This window comes from Myotis myotis, unplaced genomic scaffold (genome assembly GCF_014108235.1).
Source record: "Myotis myotis isolate mMyoMyo1 unplaced genomic scaffold, mMyoMyo1.p scaffold_m19_p_13, whole genome shotgun sequence".
In the NCBI taxonomy this organism is placed as follows: domain Eukaryota; kingdom Metazoa; phylum Chordata; class Mammalia; order Chiroptera; family Vespertilionidae; genus Myotis; species Myotis myotis.
This window is the reverse complement of record NW_023416317.1, coordinates 28,261,862-28,278,660: the sequence shown is the minus strand read 5'-3', so window position 1 is coordinate 28,278,660 and position 16,799 is coordinate 28,261,862. Positions and strand designations below refer to the sequence as shown.

The following is a 16,799-nucleotide window of genomic DNA, read 5'->3' as shown; positions in this document are numbered from 1 at the left end:
GGGTGGTGAAAGATAGGTGGGTGGGCTTTTCACATTTTGCTCTCTTATGTAAACCTGAGTAAGTTATAAGAATCTATTATATCATTTTAAATTTGTGTTTAAATATTGCCATTAACTAGAAAATATAATAACAACATTGAGCTAACTTTTAAAAGAGAAATTCTCATGCCCTGCACATCTCCCCTGCTTCCCACCCATGAGTCTCACTACCGTAGCACGAGTCATTTCATGCCTACATACTTCCTGCGTGGGGATCACACTCAGTCATATTGTTGCATGGATTGCATCGTTGGAAAAAAAAACAAATAGTCGTGCAAATAGTTCTCATAGAGGTGGGTTTTTCACTGTTCTATAAAGATGATAAAAAAGCAAGGCACAGTTGAACCAGAATGGGCATTCAGAGAACTCGGACAGTTGTCTCAGCCTTGAGTCCAAAGCAGGTGAGTTAGCTGTATTCCTTGGAAAAGGAAATTTCTGGAGGAAGTCTGTGTAACATTACACAGCTTCGGACCCAAAGCACCAGGACTGAAACCCAGGGCTCTGAGCTCCAGATTCCTCGTTCAGCGTTCTTTCCACCAAAGAATGTCGCCACATTCTAAAGGCTGAATGCATTCTCTGATTAGGAGCCTCCTCCAGATGGGCAGGGCAGGCCTCTATTCCCTGGAGAGGGCAGAGGAATTATTTTTCTTTATAGGACTGTTTTTTAAAAATATAGTTATTGAATTCAGAGAGGAAGGAAGAGGGAGAGAGATAGAAACATCAATGATGAAGGAGAGCCATTGATCGGCTGCCTCCTGCATGCCCCACACTGGGGATCAAGCAACCCGGGCATGTACCCTGACCAGGAATTGAACCGTGACCTCCTGGTTCATAGGTTGATGCTCAACCACTGAGCCACACCAGCTGGGCAGATTTTTTTTTTTAATAGGTCTGTTTTTTGGGGTGGGGGAAGGTGCAGAGGAATTCTTGTCCTTGAAGGACAAGGGGATAGGGAAACCTGTACAAAGGGCCTGCCAGTCTGTGGCCACCCTGAGGAAGTAGCTGTGGTCCTCTGCTGCTCAGGAGTCCCTTCCCCCCCCACAACTTTTCTCCTGAGTTCTATTTTCAAGTTTCTCTGGAGACTGTCCTCTGGAAGCCATGGGGAAATGCTGTCATATTAGTTATTCTCACATATCAATGAAACACCCATTTACGAGTCTGGATCTTAGGCTGGCCAATGAACAATTAACCACAGTGGCGTGGTTGGAAACTTCCCTTAAAAATGAGGAACTTAAAAATTGAAGAGTCTATGTTTGTTAATCCCAGACCATTGTGCTTTATTCTGTCCTAACAAACCTCATGCAATCCTAAGTACAGAAAAAAGCAAGTGTTAATGAAGATATGGAGAAATTGGAAGTTTCGCACATTCTTAGTTAGAATATAAAATGTTACAGCCACTGTGGGAAACAGTTCCTCAAAAAAATTAAAAATAGAAATATCATATGATCCAGTAATCCCACTTCTGAGTACCTATCCCAAAGATTTGAAAGCAGCATCTGCAAGAGGTATTTTCACTCCCATGTTTATAGTAGCATCATGGAAGCAACCCAGTGTCCATTTATGGATTAATGGATAAACAAATGTGATCTACACATAGGATGGAATATTCTTCAGCCTTAACAAGGAAGCTATCCTGATACATGCTTCAGCATGGGTGAACTTGGAGGACATTGCTAGTCACATAAAGACAAACACTGTATGATCTCACTTATATAGGCATCTGAATTAGTTAAATTCATAAAAACAGAAAGGTGAATGGTGTTTGCAGAGGAGGTGATGGAATGAGGAGTTGTTGTTTAATGGGTATAAAGTTTTGCAAGATGAAAAAGTTCTGCAGATTAGTTTCCTATAAAGAATGTAGGTGTGGCTTTCCACCTGATCTCCCTCCCCCTGAGTATGCTCTGGCTGTATCACCAGTGCCGCATCCTCTCCTTCCAGCCACAGTCATGGTCATCTGACAGTGTGGGGTGTGCAGGAGGCAGCCAATCAATGATTCTCTCTCATCATTGATGTTTCTATCTCTCTCTCCCTCTCCCTTCCTCTTTGAAATCAATCAATCAATAAATATCCTATCTAATAAAAGAGAAACATGGTAATTAGCTGTACATCCGCTACCCTTCCCATTGGCAATCACGGAGATATGCAAATTAACTGCCAGCCAAGATAGCGGCCGGCAGCCAGGCAGCTTGAAGCAAACATGAGGCTTGCTTGCTTCAGTGACGGAGGACTCCAATATTCCCCGCCTGCCGCTGCCGGCCTCTGAGCTTGCAGTTTGAAACATTGTTACAAATATAGAAGCTAAACAAAACCCCAGAAACCTGCTTTCAGTGAGCCGGGATCTCAGAGCTGGAGTTGATACAGTGTTTCGATTATAGAACCCATACAAACCAGATACCTGCTTTCAGCAGCAAAGGCCTCAGAGCTGGAGCCAGAGCTAAAGCTGGCCCAGAATAAAAAAGAAAAAAAGGAGCAGTTGGGAGCTTCAGTCACCTGCCAGCCTTAAAACAGCCCTCAGCCCCTCACCCAGACTGGTCAGGCACTCCAGTGGGGACCCCCACCCTGAAGGGTGTGTGACCAGCTGCAAACAGCCATCATCCCCTCACCCAGGGTGGCCAGGCACCCCAGTGGGGACCCCCACCCTGATCCAGGACACCCTTCAGGGCAAACCAGCTGGCCCCCACCCACGCACCAGGCTTCTATCCTATATAGTAAAAGGGTAATATGCCTCCGAGCACCGGGATCAGCGGAGCTGAGAGGCCTCCCAGCCCTGGGATCAGCGTGACAGGGGGCAGTGCCCAAACCCCCTGATCGCCCTGCGGCTCTGTGTGTGACAGCGGGCGGGGCCACAACCTCCCTATCCGCCCTGCTCTGTTCGTGACAGGGGAAGGTGCCCCAACCCCCCGATCAGCCCTGCTCTGTGCCTGATAGGGGGGAGCTCCCCAACCCCCTGATCGCCCTGTGGCTCTGTGTGTGACAGGGTGCGGCGCCCCAACCCCCTGATCGGCCCTGCTCTGTGTGTGACAGGGTGCAGTGCCCCAACCCCCTGATCGGCCCTGCTCTGTGTGTGATAGGGTGTGGCACCCAAACCCACCCCCCCCCACGGGCCCTGCTCTGTGTGTGATGGGGTAGAGCCATAACCTCCCCATCAGCCCTGCCCTGAGTGTGAGAGTGGTGGCGCCCCAACCCCCTGATCGGCCCTGCCCTGTGGGTGATAGAGGGTGGCGCCCCAACCCCCTGATCCGCCCTGCTCTGTGTGTGACAGGGGGCGGTGCCCCAACTCCCCTATCGGCCCTACTCTGTGAGTGACGGGGGGAGCTCCTCAACCCCATGATTGGCCCTGCTCTGTGCGTGACAGGGGGGAGCTCCCCAACCCCCTGATTGACCCTGCTCTGTGCGTGACAGGGTACGGAGCCCCAACCTCCCTGATGGGCCCTGCTCTGTGCGTGACAGGGGGCAGCGCCCCAACCCCCTGATTGGCCCTGCTCTGTGCGTGACAAGGGGTGGCGCCGCAACCTCCCCATCGACCCTGCCTTGAGTGTGACAGGGGGCGGTGCCCCAACCCCCCAATCGGCCCTACCCTGAGTGTGACTGAGGGTGGCATCACAACCTCCCAATCCGCCCTGCTCTGTGCATGAAAGGGGGCAGCGCCCCAACTCCCCAATTGGCCCTGCTCTGAGCCTGACCAGGGGCTGCACCTAGGAATTGGGCCTGCCCTCTGCCACCGGGAGCAGGCCTAAGCCAGCAGGTCGTTATCTCCAGAGGGGTCCCAGACTGTGAGAGGGCACAGGTCGGGCTGAGGGGCCCCCTCCTCCCCCCCGAGTGCACAAATTTTTGTGCACCAGGCCTCTAGTCTATAATAATAAAAGCGTAACATGGCAATTAGACTGGGCAGCCGAATGACCTTCCGGACATCCTTCTGGATGACCTTCCAGACGAAGCTGGGGCTGTGAGGGCCAGGCCCCTTCATGAATTTTGTGCATTGGGACTCTAGTGTATATATATATATATATATATATATATATATATATATATATATATATATATATATAAAGAAAATCATATTTGGGGTCATACTATCCTCACAGTAGCCCCACAGAACAATCATGCCATTTGGATTTATGTTTTCACCAGTAAAGAACTGATAGACCCTGGCCAGTGAAGCTCAGTTGGTTGGAGCATCCTAAAGGTGGCAGGTTTGATTCCTGGTCAGGTTGCAGGTTTCATCCCTGGTTGGGGTGCATGCAGGAACCAGTCGGGTTGTGTGCAGGAAACAACTGTTTGATGTTTTTCACATTGGTGCTTCCCTCTCTCTCTTTCTCTCTTTCCTTCTCTCTCTCTCTCTCCCTCTCTCTCTCTCTCTCTCTCTCTCTCTCTCTCTCTCTCTCTCATCAATCTAATAAAACAAAAGAACTGGTAGTTCTTGAAATTACCAAGAAGATGCTTGATTTGTCCTGTGCCCTGTCATAAAATTTTACGCTTTCTGGTCTCTATACTCCAAGTTTCCCTTTGATTGATTTCATGCAATCCTTGATGTATTTCTCATAGGCTTCTTTTGTGAAGCTGGTTTCCTGTAAATGAAGGTCATGACAGTATCCACACCAGTGATGACTGTGCTTACGGTCCCTTTGCCCTCCAGACCTTCAGTGGAGGCATTTCCAGCAATAAGTGAGTCATCAATGCTATCTGCTATCCTCCTGACCATCTTCTCCTTCACCTTGAGGCACAGCCCATCAGCAATCTCCTAGGTCTTGAAGACTTCTGAGAACACCTCATCACCGTCAGATGACCATGACGGTGGCTGGAAGGAGAGGATGCGGCACTGGTGATACAGCCAGAGCACACCCAGGGGGAGGGAGATCAGGTGGAAAGCCACGCCTACATTCTTTATAGGAAAACTGAAAGACAGGGAGACTATAGTAAAAGCATCCAGAGAGCAACCCAGATGAATAACCAACTACTGAAGGCAGTAGGTGAATGGGTATATACCAGTGGTACCTCAATACAATGTATTCATTGTACACTATACATGGAATATTCAGCTCTAAAAAGAAATGAGATACCAAGTCATGAAGAGATATGAAGAACACTTAAATGCATACTACTAAGTGAGAGAAGCCAATCTAAAAAGGCTATACACTATGATTCCAAGTATATGACATTCTGGAAAAATGTAAATAAATTCTTCAAAACTACGGGGCTTCTGGTTAAGATGGCGGTATAGGCAAACACAGTACTTGGAACCTCTCACAACCACATCAAAATTACAATTAAACTATAGGAGAGACTGGCAGGAGTAGAGATGTGGAACAGGCTGGTCCCACACCCACATGTGGCAGTTAAAAATTGGGAGGGATATCTCAGCTGTGGAGGTCCCCCTGCAGAGCCAAGGTTCCTATCCCCACACCAAGCCTCCCAGCCCAGGTTCCAGTGCTGGGAAGAGAAGTCCCTATAACTTCTGGCTGTGAAGACCAGCAGGGATTGTGGCTGAGTGAGTGGAGGCTGCTGGAGTCCTAGGTGTTCCTCTTAAAGGGCCCACCCACAGACTTACTCAAACTCACTTGCTCTGAACACCAGTGCTGGGGCAGCAAAGGTGTCAGCAACATATGGGGAAGGACTACATTGTTTGGCATCAGGGTAAGAGCCGGAGAGGCAACTTCCTTCCAGACAGAGGTGCTGGCAGTGGCCATTATTCCTTTGCGGAGCCCTCCCCTGACAGAGCCTGCAGGCAGGCTACCATATCTCAGTCTCCATCAACCTAACATTGTTGGGCCTACCATGATGATTCCCTGAGACTCTGCCCACCCAACTTGTGGGCCCACCTGTTGTTTCCAGTGGCTTTTCCATACAAACAGCCTGTCTTGGCTCATGCTGCCAACTTTCCTAAAATCTCTTAAAGAAGCAGCGTCTGGCCTCGGTGTATCCTGTACCTCTTGCCAAGTGGCCCCAGGCCCAGCACTAGTGGCAGCAGGCCTTGGTTCGTAGCTTGGCCTCTCCCAGGCACTTCCAAGCCCAGCACGAGTAGCAGTCATCTGCAGATCACTTTGTAGCTCAGGCTGGGTGGCTCCCTTTTAGAGCAAAGGTGGCAGTTGACCTTGGCCTACACCTCACAGGAGGCCCCACAGACCCAACCACTATCATGAGCAACACACTCAAGGGGTAAACTTGGTGGGCACCTAAGCCCCTCTGTTCCATGTAAGTTTTGCTCCATGGGGTCAGCCCCTTCACAGTGATCCTCCAACGTGGTTGTGGTTAGTCCTTGAAGCTGATTGGCCAGGGGGGTAAATCCTTCCCATTGATGTACCAACAGCAGTCAAGGATCAACTACAACAGGAGGATGCATGTAGCCCACATGAGGGGTGTACCTGGAACACCCAGCTCAGATGACTGGGGAGGGGAGGCTGCACCACTGGGCCCTACAGGACACCAACTACATAAGGCCACTCTATCAAGACCTGGAGATCTAATACACAGAAACAAACACAGGGAGGCTGCCAGAATGAGGAGACAAAAAAAAATATGTCCCAAATGAAAGAACAGAACTAAACTCCAGAAAAAGAACTAAACAAAACTCCAGAAAAAGAACTAAACTAGAAAAGCAATCCACCAGATGCAGAATTTAAAACAATGGTTATAAGAATGCTCAGTGAACTCAGGGGAAGAGTAGAGAAATTTAATGAGAACTTCAATAAAGAGGTAGGAAATGTAAAAATGGAGATAGAAAACATAAAAAAGAACCAGTCAGCAATGACATGAATACACTAACTGAAATGAAGAATACATTACAGGGAATAAAGAGAGTAGAGTACATAAAGCAGATGATCAAATCACCAAATTGGAATATAAGGAGGCAAAAACACCCAATCAAAACAGCAGAAAGAAAAAAGAATCCAAAAATCAAGGATAGTTTAAGATGCCTCTAGAACAATTTCAAGCGTGCCAACATTTGCATCATGGGAGTACCAGAAGGAGCAGAGAGAGAGCAAAACAGTGAAAACCTATTTGAAAAAATAATGACAGTAGCCCTGGCCAGTGTGGTTTCAGTTGGTTGGGCGTCATCCCATGCATCGAGCGTCACCATCACCAATTCAATTCCTGGTTGGAGCACATACCTAGGTTATGGGCTCAGTCCCCAGTAGAGGCATGCAGGAGTCAGCCAATCAATGTTTCTCTGTCATTGATGTTTCTCTTTCTCCCTCTCCCTCTTCTTTCTCTAAAATCAATAAAAACATATTTTAAAAAATAATGACAGTAAACTTCCCTAACCTGGTGAAGAAAATAGGCATACATGTCCAGGAAGTACAGAGTTCCAAACAAAATATCCCAAAGAGGCCCACACCAAGACACATCATAATCTTATATAATGGAAGCCTAATAAGCATTCAACCGTTTGACTGGTCACTATGACATGCACTGACCACCAGGGGGAAGACGCTCTGACTGGTAGGTTAGCTTGCTGCTGGGGTCTGGCCAATCAGGGCTGGGCCAGATGGGCTGGACATGCCCTGGAACCCTCCCGTGGCCCCCCCGCCCCAGCCCTGATTGTACACCGGTGGGGTCCCTTGGCCTGGCTTGCGCCCTCTCGCAATCCGGGACCCCTTGGGGGATGTCGTAGAGCTGGTTTCGGCCTGATCCCTGCAGTCCAGGCCGAGAGACCCCACTGGTGCACCAATCTGTGCACCGGGCCTCTAGTTAAAATATAAAAGGTTAAAGACAAAGGGAGAATCTTAAAAGTAGCAAGAGAAAAGCAGTTAGTTACCAACAAGTGAGCTCCCATAAGACTGTCAGCTGATTTCTCAACAGAAACTTTGTAGGCCAGAAGGGATTGACAAAAAATATTCAGTGATGAAAAGCAAGGACTACTCTATCCAGCAAAGCTATCATTTAGAATCAAGGGACAGGTAAAAGGCTTCCCACCCTGGCTGGTGTTTCTGTGGTTGGAGCATCATACTGTGCATCAGAAATTGGTGGGCTTGCCCTGACTGGTTTGGCTCAATGGATAGAGTGTCGGCCTGCGGACTGAAAGGTCCCAGGTTCGATTCTGGTCAAGTGCATGTACCTTGGTTGTGGGCACGTCCCCAGTGGGAGGTGTGCAGGAGGCAGCTGATGGATGTTTTTAACTCTCTATCCCTCTCCCTTTCTCTCTGTAAAAAAATCAATAAAATATATTAATTAAAAAAAAATTGGTGGGCTTGATTCCTGGTCAGGACACATATCCAGGTTGTGATTTCAATCGCTGGTCAGGGCACATGTGGGAGGCAGCTAATTGATGTTTCTCTCACATCAATGCTTCTCTCTCTCTCTCTCTCTCTCCCTTTTTCTCTTCAAGATCAATTAAAAAAAAGAAGAAAACTTCCCAGACAAATAAACCACTAACGGCGTTCATCACCACTAAGAAATGTTAAAGAGGCTTCTTTAAGAAAAAAGATAAAATATGAATAATAAAATGGTAATAAATACATATCTATCAACACTTACTTTACTTATTTTATTTTGTTAATCCTCACCTGAGGATATTTTTTCCATTGATTTTTAGAGAGAGTGGAAGGGAGGAGGAGAGACAGACTGAGAGAAACATCGATGTGAGACAGACACATCGATTGGTTGCCTCCCACATGGCCCTTGAGTCTGCAACCAAGGTACATGCTCTTGACCAAAACTGAACCTGGGCTCCCTCAGTCCACAGGCCGATGCTGCATCCACTGAGCCAAATGGGCTAGGGCTCAACAAAGACTTTAAATGCAAATGGATCGAATGTTCCAATTAAAAGACATATGGTAACTGAATAGATAAGAAAACAAGACCCTTACTATCTATAAGACTCACTTCAGATTGAATGGCACACAAAACAAAGAAAAGGATAAAAGAAAAAGGATAGGAAAAGATATTGCATGCAAATGGAAATGGGGAAAAAGAAGCTGAGTTAGCAATACTCAGACAAAATGGCCTTAATTTTTTTTTTTAGAAAGAGAAGAGAGAGAGAGAGCGACACAGAGTGAGAAACATTGATTTGTTGTTCCACTTATTTATGCATTCATTGTGCCCCGACTGGGGATTGAACCCACAATCTTGGTGTATTGGGAAAAGGCTCAAATCAACTGAGCTACCTGGCCAGAGCCAAAATAAACCTAAAACAAAGGCTATAACAGGAGACAAAGAAGGACCCAACAATTCCACTTCTGGGTATTTATCCAAAGAAACCCAAAATGTTAAATCAGGAAATTACATATGCATACATATGTTTATTGCAGAATTATTTATAACTAGTGGCCCAGTGCATGAGTTCGTGCACACTGAAAGGAAATTAATTACAAGAAATATTTTAATATCACTATTTGCCCTTTCTCTATAATAGAAGTGTCAACCAAATTCACGATCGACAATGACAGATGGAAAAACACATGTGTGATTGGCTCCAGTGAGAGCTTTATATATATCGCGCATGTGCAAGTCAACGTTTATTTTTAAATTACCAGTGTGTATCATATGTATCAGCCGGTCGGTCGGTCAGATGGACGGACGGTCGGTCACTTAGCCTTTTATATATATAGATAGCCAAGCTATAGAAGCAACCTTTGTCCATCGCTATAAGAATGGATAAAGAGATGGTGTATATATACAATGAAATGTGATTCAGTCATTTAAGAGAATGAAATCTTGCCATCTGCAACAACATTGATAGACCTAGAGGATATTGTGCTGATTAAAGTAAGTCAGACAGAGAAAGATAAATGCCAGATGATTTCACTTATATGTGGAATCTAAACAAAATAAACAAGCAGAACAGAAATAGACTCCTATATGCTGGGGTCCAACCCCAGCAGGTCCAGGGGTCCCCAAAGGTGTGGACGGAGTCGGCGAAGAAGGAGTGACACAGAGACAGCGTTCAGTTGATCAGCAGCCTAGCCAGGATCTCTAGCCAAGTTCTGGTTAGGATCTCCAGCCAGGTTCTGTGTCCATGTTCTCTTGCTAGATTCTCCAGCCAGGTTCTCCAGCCAGGTTCTGTAGCCATGTTCCCTCGCTAGGTTCTCCAGCCAGGTTCTCCTGCCAAGTTCTGTTGCCAGGTTCTGTCCAGGTTCTGTTGCCATGTTCTCTCGCTAGGTTTTCCAGCCAGGTTCTGTCTCCAGGTTCTGTCCAGGTTCTCCTACCAGGTTCTCTCGCTAGGTTCTGTCTCTAGGTTCTGTGGCCAGTTTCTGTCCAGTATCTTTTGCCATGTTCTCTCCAGCGAAGTTCTTCTGTCTCTAGGTTCTGTGTAGGTTCTGTGTCTAGGTTCTGTGTGCTGTTGTCTTGTTACATCTGTATTTATACCAGCTGATTCCAATCCTATCAATCTCTATTCCAAAGGTTAGGGCGTTTCTTATCTCCATTCCAGGGAGTAAAGATTATGTAGCTTAAGCATGATTGTTCATAGTTAAAGTGATTAATTACCCGCCTGGCACTTAGTTAAGGGGTTTTATTCCCTCCCTAACTTCAAGGAAAAATCCCTACCTGGGGAAACAACCTTTCTCTGAGAGGTGACCTTCATTAAAACACATAGCACTAAGGGGAGCAAACATATTAAGAACAGTATGCTATATACGCCAGGTCCCTTGAAACAGCAAGGATGGACCGGCTCCCGGGACCTATATAGAACTGGAGGCCCGGTGCACAAAAATCATGCACAGGTAGGTCCCTAGGCCTGGCCGGCAATCAGGGCCGATCAGGTTCCCGCCTCCCGGCCTCCCTGCCTCTCCTTCCCTCACTCCCTCAGCACCCCGCCACTGCCACTGGTCGCCCACCATGTTCTGCACCGCCCCCTGGTGGTCAGTGCAACTCATAGCGAGTGATTGAACTCCCGGCCTGCTGGTGGAACTCTCGAGGGGACAATTTGCACATTAGCCTTTTATTATATAGGATATTTTGACAGTTGCCAGATGTGAGGGGAGATAGGAAGATGGGTGCCAAAGGTGAAAGGATTTAGAAGTACAAATTGGTAGCTACAGAATAGTCATGGGGATGTAGAGTACAGCACAGAGAATATAGTCAATAATATTGTATGGTTTCAGATAGGTACGAGATTTATCAGGGTGATCCCTTCATAGGTTATACTAGAGGCCCAGTGCACAAAATTCGTGCATGAGGGGTGGGTCCCTCAGCCTGGCCAGCACCCTCTCCAATCCAGGACATCCCTCTCGCAATCCGGGACCACTGGCTCCTAATCACTCACCTGCCTGCCAGTCTGATTCCCCTAACTGCTCTCCCTTGCCAGCATGATCGCCCTAACTGCTCTCCCCTGCTGGTCTGATCGGCCCAACTGCTCTCGCCTGCCGACCTGATCCCTAACTGCTCTCCCCTGCCAGCCTGATCCCCCTAACTGCTCTCCCCTGCCGGCCTGATTCCCCTAACTGCTCTCCCCTGCCAGCCTGATTCCCCTAACTGCTCTCCCCTGTCGGCCTGATTCCCCTAACTGCTCTTCCCTGCCAGCTTGATCCCCCTAATTGCTCTCCCTTGCTGACCTGACCATCCCTAATTGCCCATGCCTCGGCCCCACCACCATGGCTTTGTCCAGAAGGACATCCGGAAGGTCATCTGGAAGATGTCCAATCTAATTAGCATATTACCCTTTTATTAGTATAGATAATGTCTATTCGTGGAGTTGTGCACCTGAAACTAATATAATATTGTACATCAACTGTAATTTAAAATTTAATTTTTTAAAAAAAAAAGGAATACAAAAGCTGCAAAACTATGAAGATGGTAAAAAGATCAGTGGTTGGCAGGGGTTATGGGGGAGGGAGGGATAAGTAGGCAGAGCCCAGGATTTTAGGGTAGTGAAACTTACTATAATGGTAAATGGTAATGGTTAATGGTAAATATGTAGCATTATACATTTGTCCAAACCCATAGAATGTACAACACCAAGAGTGAACTCTGATGTAAACTAAGTGATAACAATGTGCTAATATAAATGCATCAGTTGCAACAAATGTAGCACTCTGGTGAAGGATGTTGATAGTGAGAGAGACTGTGTGTCAGGAGATAAATAGGAACTCTTTACTTTCCACTTGATTTTGTTGTAAATCTAAAACCACTCCCAAAAAAAGTCAATAAAAAAGGGGGGGGACCACACCCAAACATCCAGAGAGAAAAAACAAATAACAAACAAAAAAACAATAATCACACTGGCAGCAAACATCTCAAAACAAAACAACAAATTTTTAAAAATTAAAGAAATACACATAACAAGAGATTTAACGTTAGTTATTGCTGGGTATGGTCATGCCCTATTCCCTTGTTCCCCTCTGTCTGTTTGCTTGCATTAAATGCATGGCAGCTTTACTTTGTAAGAAGGGATAGGCCAATGTGATGGAAGGGAGGAGAAAAGAAGTTTATTGAAGGAGGGAAGGGTATTTGGTTTTTAATACTGATATTGGCCCCGGGAGGGAAGGGATCTCGAAAGGCCGTTGGTCTATTGGCATTTTACGGGGGGTAAGATAATTCCCACATCAGTCTCTCTGGGGCAGGGGGCTACTGCAGACACTTTCAATGATGGTACCCATATGGAGAGGTGCTTAGAAGCTCTAAAGTGTACTTAGATCCATTATCTCATTTAGTCTCTGAGAGACGTCATTCTCTAACTCTTTCAGGCAATGCCAACCACAACACTTCTAGATCTCTTGGTTAATTTTATACTTCCTGATATTTGTTGGTTGAAATTCTGCAGGCTCCCTCTGATTCCAATGTTTCTTTTTGCTTATGCGCTGAGAAAGGCAGGCTAAGGTTTCGAACATTTTTATCTCCAGACTGGACCTTGCCCAGGAATCCAGACTGCTAACTGAATATTGCCACTGGAATGCTATATAAGCACCTGAAACTTAATATGTCCAAAAATCAAGCTCTTGATTTAGTTCTTTCAACGTGCTTGTCTTGTAGTCTTTCCTATCTCAGAAAACAGCAACACCACCCTTCTCGATGCTTAGGCCCAAAACCTGGAAGCATCTTCCTCTTCTTCTTCACATCTCATGTCCAATCCATCAGGGAATCCTATCGGTTCCACCTTTCGAAATATATCCAGCATCCAATCACTTACCATCTCCATTACTACCGTACTGCTCCAAGTATCATCATCTCTCACTTGGATTACTGCAATAGCCTCCTTAACAACCACGCTGCGGGAGCTCAATACATAATTATTGAATGAATAGATGAAATAATGCGCAGGCATGAGTTATATTGGCTCTTTGGGGGCTCATAGTTAAACTTGACACCCCTCGCTATACTTTGGGGAGAGAGTGGGGAGAAGTAGTATTTGAACAGTAAGTACTATGGGTCTGCAGAGGAGACAACAGGGAGGAAAGCTGAAGCAAACATGAAAAATACAGGAGAGAAGAGTCGGTGGAATTAGGACTCTGTGTTGACATGGGAACCAGCAAAGGAACTCTGGGTCACTGAGTGCCTTGTCCCTCTTTTGGGATTGCCCATCCTTTGTCCACTACCCTGCTCCCCTCTGTTGATCAGTCCAACTCAGGGTCCTGTAAGGGGATCTCCAGGAAGCCTGGACAGGTGAATGAATGATCCTTGCTGGAGACCAGGTGAAGAGAGCAGTTTTCTTGTGAGCTTTGGGGGTGCATCTGATGGGGAAAATGAGACATTTTGGGGGGCTAGCAATCTGAATCTAGCCACTGCCCCTTTAACTGTCTGGTCTTGCAAGATCTGTTTATAAACCTTCTCCAGATGAAGTTATCAGTGCTGGCGCCAGGCCAGGCCTTTAGATGATGTCTCAAAGCCCCAGCACATAGGGCTCTTTAAGAACTTGCAAAGGGGACTGGAAAACCCCATATTTGGGAGACAATGTACTGAAAAAGATATAAAAAGGGACAACTTTCTCCAGGTTGTTGCTCAGAAATTGAAAGACATTTTTCTCTGGGCCCGCGCGTAACTCCATTTCTCTAAGCGTTGCTTGGTTTTTCTCCGGTCTTCTGTAACACATCCTGCAGAGGGAGGGTTTTGAGGGATTGGGCAAGCTCCTTGAACTGGTGCTGGAAAATAAAGGTAAGAAGGCATGTAGGTGTGGCCTGGCCTAGGCTCCCTTCCTCTACTCTTGGGCCACACCATCTCCCTCTTTCTCCCTTTCCCCATTGGCAATCTGGGAGTTGCTTCCAACAGCCCAGGTCTGCCTGCTATGAAAGTCCTTACAGAAGTTCACAGCTCTTCCCCCAACACATTTCAGCCATTCTTTCAGTGAGCACCAAGGCCTGGTTCCTTCCTCGTGGTCACACAGGGACTCTCCTCCAGACTGGCTAATAAAGTATGGTTTGGGGGAAGTGCTTGGCTGGGTCCCCTGTGTTGAGTTCAATTTCCTCCTTTGGGTGTGTTTTAGCTTCCAACTGGGATCTTTGCCATAGTAATTGTAACAACCACAGTCTGCATGCAGACTCTTAAAGCAATACAGGCAAAGAAATAGAAAGGACTTCTTAAGCCACGCAGCTATTAAAATCCCCACTCCGACCAGACCCAGACGCTCTGTACAGCCTGCTAAGTGCTTAGTGAGAACTATTTCATCAGCTTGAATCCTTTCGATAACCACATAGAAATTGTATATCCCAAGGGAATGGGATGTTTTCCCCACCCCCATCCTGCTCCTCCCCAAGCCTTCCCCATCCAGCCAGTAGCACTGTTACTCACCTGGCTGTTTGAGAGAAAAACCTAGAAGTTTGCCTTTATTTTTCTTTATCCTTAACCCCTCATTCTATCTATCGGCAAGGCCTGTTGACTCTATACAATGCCCAGAATCTATCTTCTTTTTTTCACCACTTTGTGACAATCGGGTTCATCCCAGACAACTGCAGTGGTCTGCTAACTGGTCTCCCTGCTTCCACTCATGTCCTGCTCCAGATCACCCTCCTCACAGCGGCCAGAGCTATCTTTCAAGGACAGGCCATAGCTCCTGCTCATATTCCTCCAAAGGCTCCCACTGAACTTTAGATGCATTTCAAACTTCTGATCACGGTGCAGGAGGCTCTGCACATGTGGCTTCAGCCTTTCTCTGAAGTCACATGACTTACTGCTTCCCCCTTCAGCCGCGTGGCCTTGTCGGTTCATTCAGTGTGCCAAGCTTGTTCCTGCCATAGAGCCCTGGGACTGTTGTTGGCAATGCTTAAGATGCTGTGAAGATTTCCTTGTGGCTGGCTCCTTGGTATTTAGGCCTCAGCTCAGTACTTTGTTTCATAATAAAACCTTCCAAAGTTCAGTGGCTCCAAAACAGCAGTCATCTGTATTGCTTATGTATCTGTAATGTGAGCAGGGTTCGATGGGGGAAGATGCATTTTTGCTCCATGCAGCATCAACTGGGGCAAATCCACCAAGAACTGAGGATCTGCTCAACTCCCATGGCTGGCAAGCTGGTGCCGAGAGTCATTTATGAGCAACGCCGGGGCTGAAGCCTGAGAGCCTTGGTTGTTCATGAAGCTGGGTTTCTAGGAAAAGGCCCCCAAAGACCCAGGTGTAAGCTTTGTTGTCTTTCATGACCTACCCTCAGAAGTCACAAAGCATCACTTCTGTTGTACTTCTTTAGTTGAGCAAGTCACAAGTCTCAAGAACAGACTCTACCACTTGAATGGGGAGTGGCAGGGTTCTGCAACAGCATACTAAAATGGAAATACTGCTTTTCTGGACAATTCTGGGTAATACTATCTGCCATAGCTTCCTCTTCAATGCGACCATCACTGACTGTCCTATGTCAATCAGCTCCTTCTTCTCACCCCAAACAGTAATTCTATACCATTTCTGCCTCTGGATCCCTCATAGCACCTGTCACTAACTTATCTTGTCCACGTATTTATTTGCTCACTTGCAGCCTTATTCAAAAACTAGAGGCCCAGTGCACGAGATTCGTGCACTGGGGGTGGGACCCTCAGCCCAGCCTGCGCCCTCTTGCAGTCCGGGAGTCCTTGGGGAATATCCAACTGACAGCTTAGGCCAGGGGTGGGCAAACTTTTTGACTCGAGGGCCACAATGGGTTCTTAAACTGGACCGGAGGGCCAGAACAAAAGCATGGATGGAGTGTTTGTGTGAACTAATATAAATTCAAAGTAAACATCATTACATAAAAGGGTACGGTCTTTTTTTTTTTTTTTAGTTTTATTCATTTCAAACGGACTGGATCCGGCCCGCGGGCAGTAGTTTGCCCACGGCTGGCTTAGGCCCACTCCCAAGCTGTCAGTCAGACAGCCTTAGCGCTGCTGTGGAGGCGGGAGAGGCTCCCACCACCGCTGCGCTTGCCAGCCATGAGCTGGCTTCTGGCTGAGCGCACTGACCACTAGGGGGCAGCTCCTGTGCTGAGCGTCTGCCCCCTGGTGGTCAGTGCGTGTCATAGCAACCGGTCGTCCACTGTTCAGTCGATTTGCATGTTAGGCTTTTATTATATAGGATATAAGCCCCCTGAGAGCAGGAGCCTTGCATGAAGGGAGGCCATGTGGAAGGCTGATGCACTAAGGTCTGCCAGTTGCAGTCAGAGAGATGATTGCTATTTAAAGATATGTAAGGGTGGAGACAATGGTATTTGGTGATTGACTGGCTGTGAGGCATGAGGGGAGAAAGGAGGACACTGGGTTGTTGGTCCACCTCAGACCAAGGAATAGCATGGGACTAAGGGTGTTGCATGGCTCAGGATTCTCTGGCCAACGCCATGCTGAGACCTACACTAGTGGAGGGTAAATGGTGTTACATGTGTGATGAGACTGGCTAGATGCTCACCAAACACCATTCCTCTTTTTCCCAAGCTT

The 16,799-nt window shown here is 47.0% G+C and overlaps 1 pseudogene; it reads right to left on the bottom strand.

The window, feature by feature from the left end:
- Positions 1–4,093: 4,093 nt before the first annotated feature.
- Positions 4,094–13,114, bottom strand: LOC118668602 (annotated as a pseudogene).
- Positions 13,115–16,799: the final 3,685 nt, after the last annotated feature.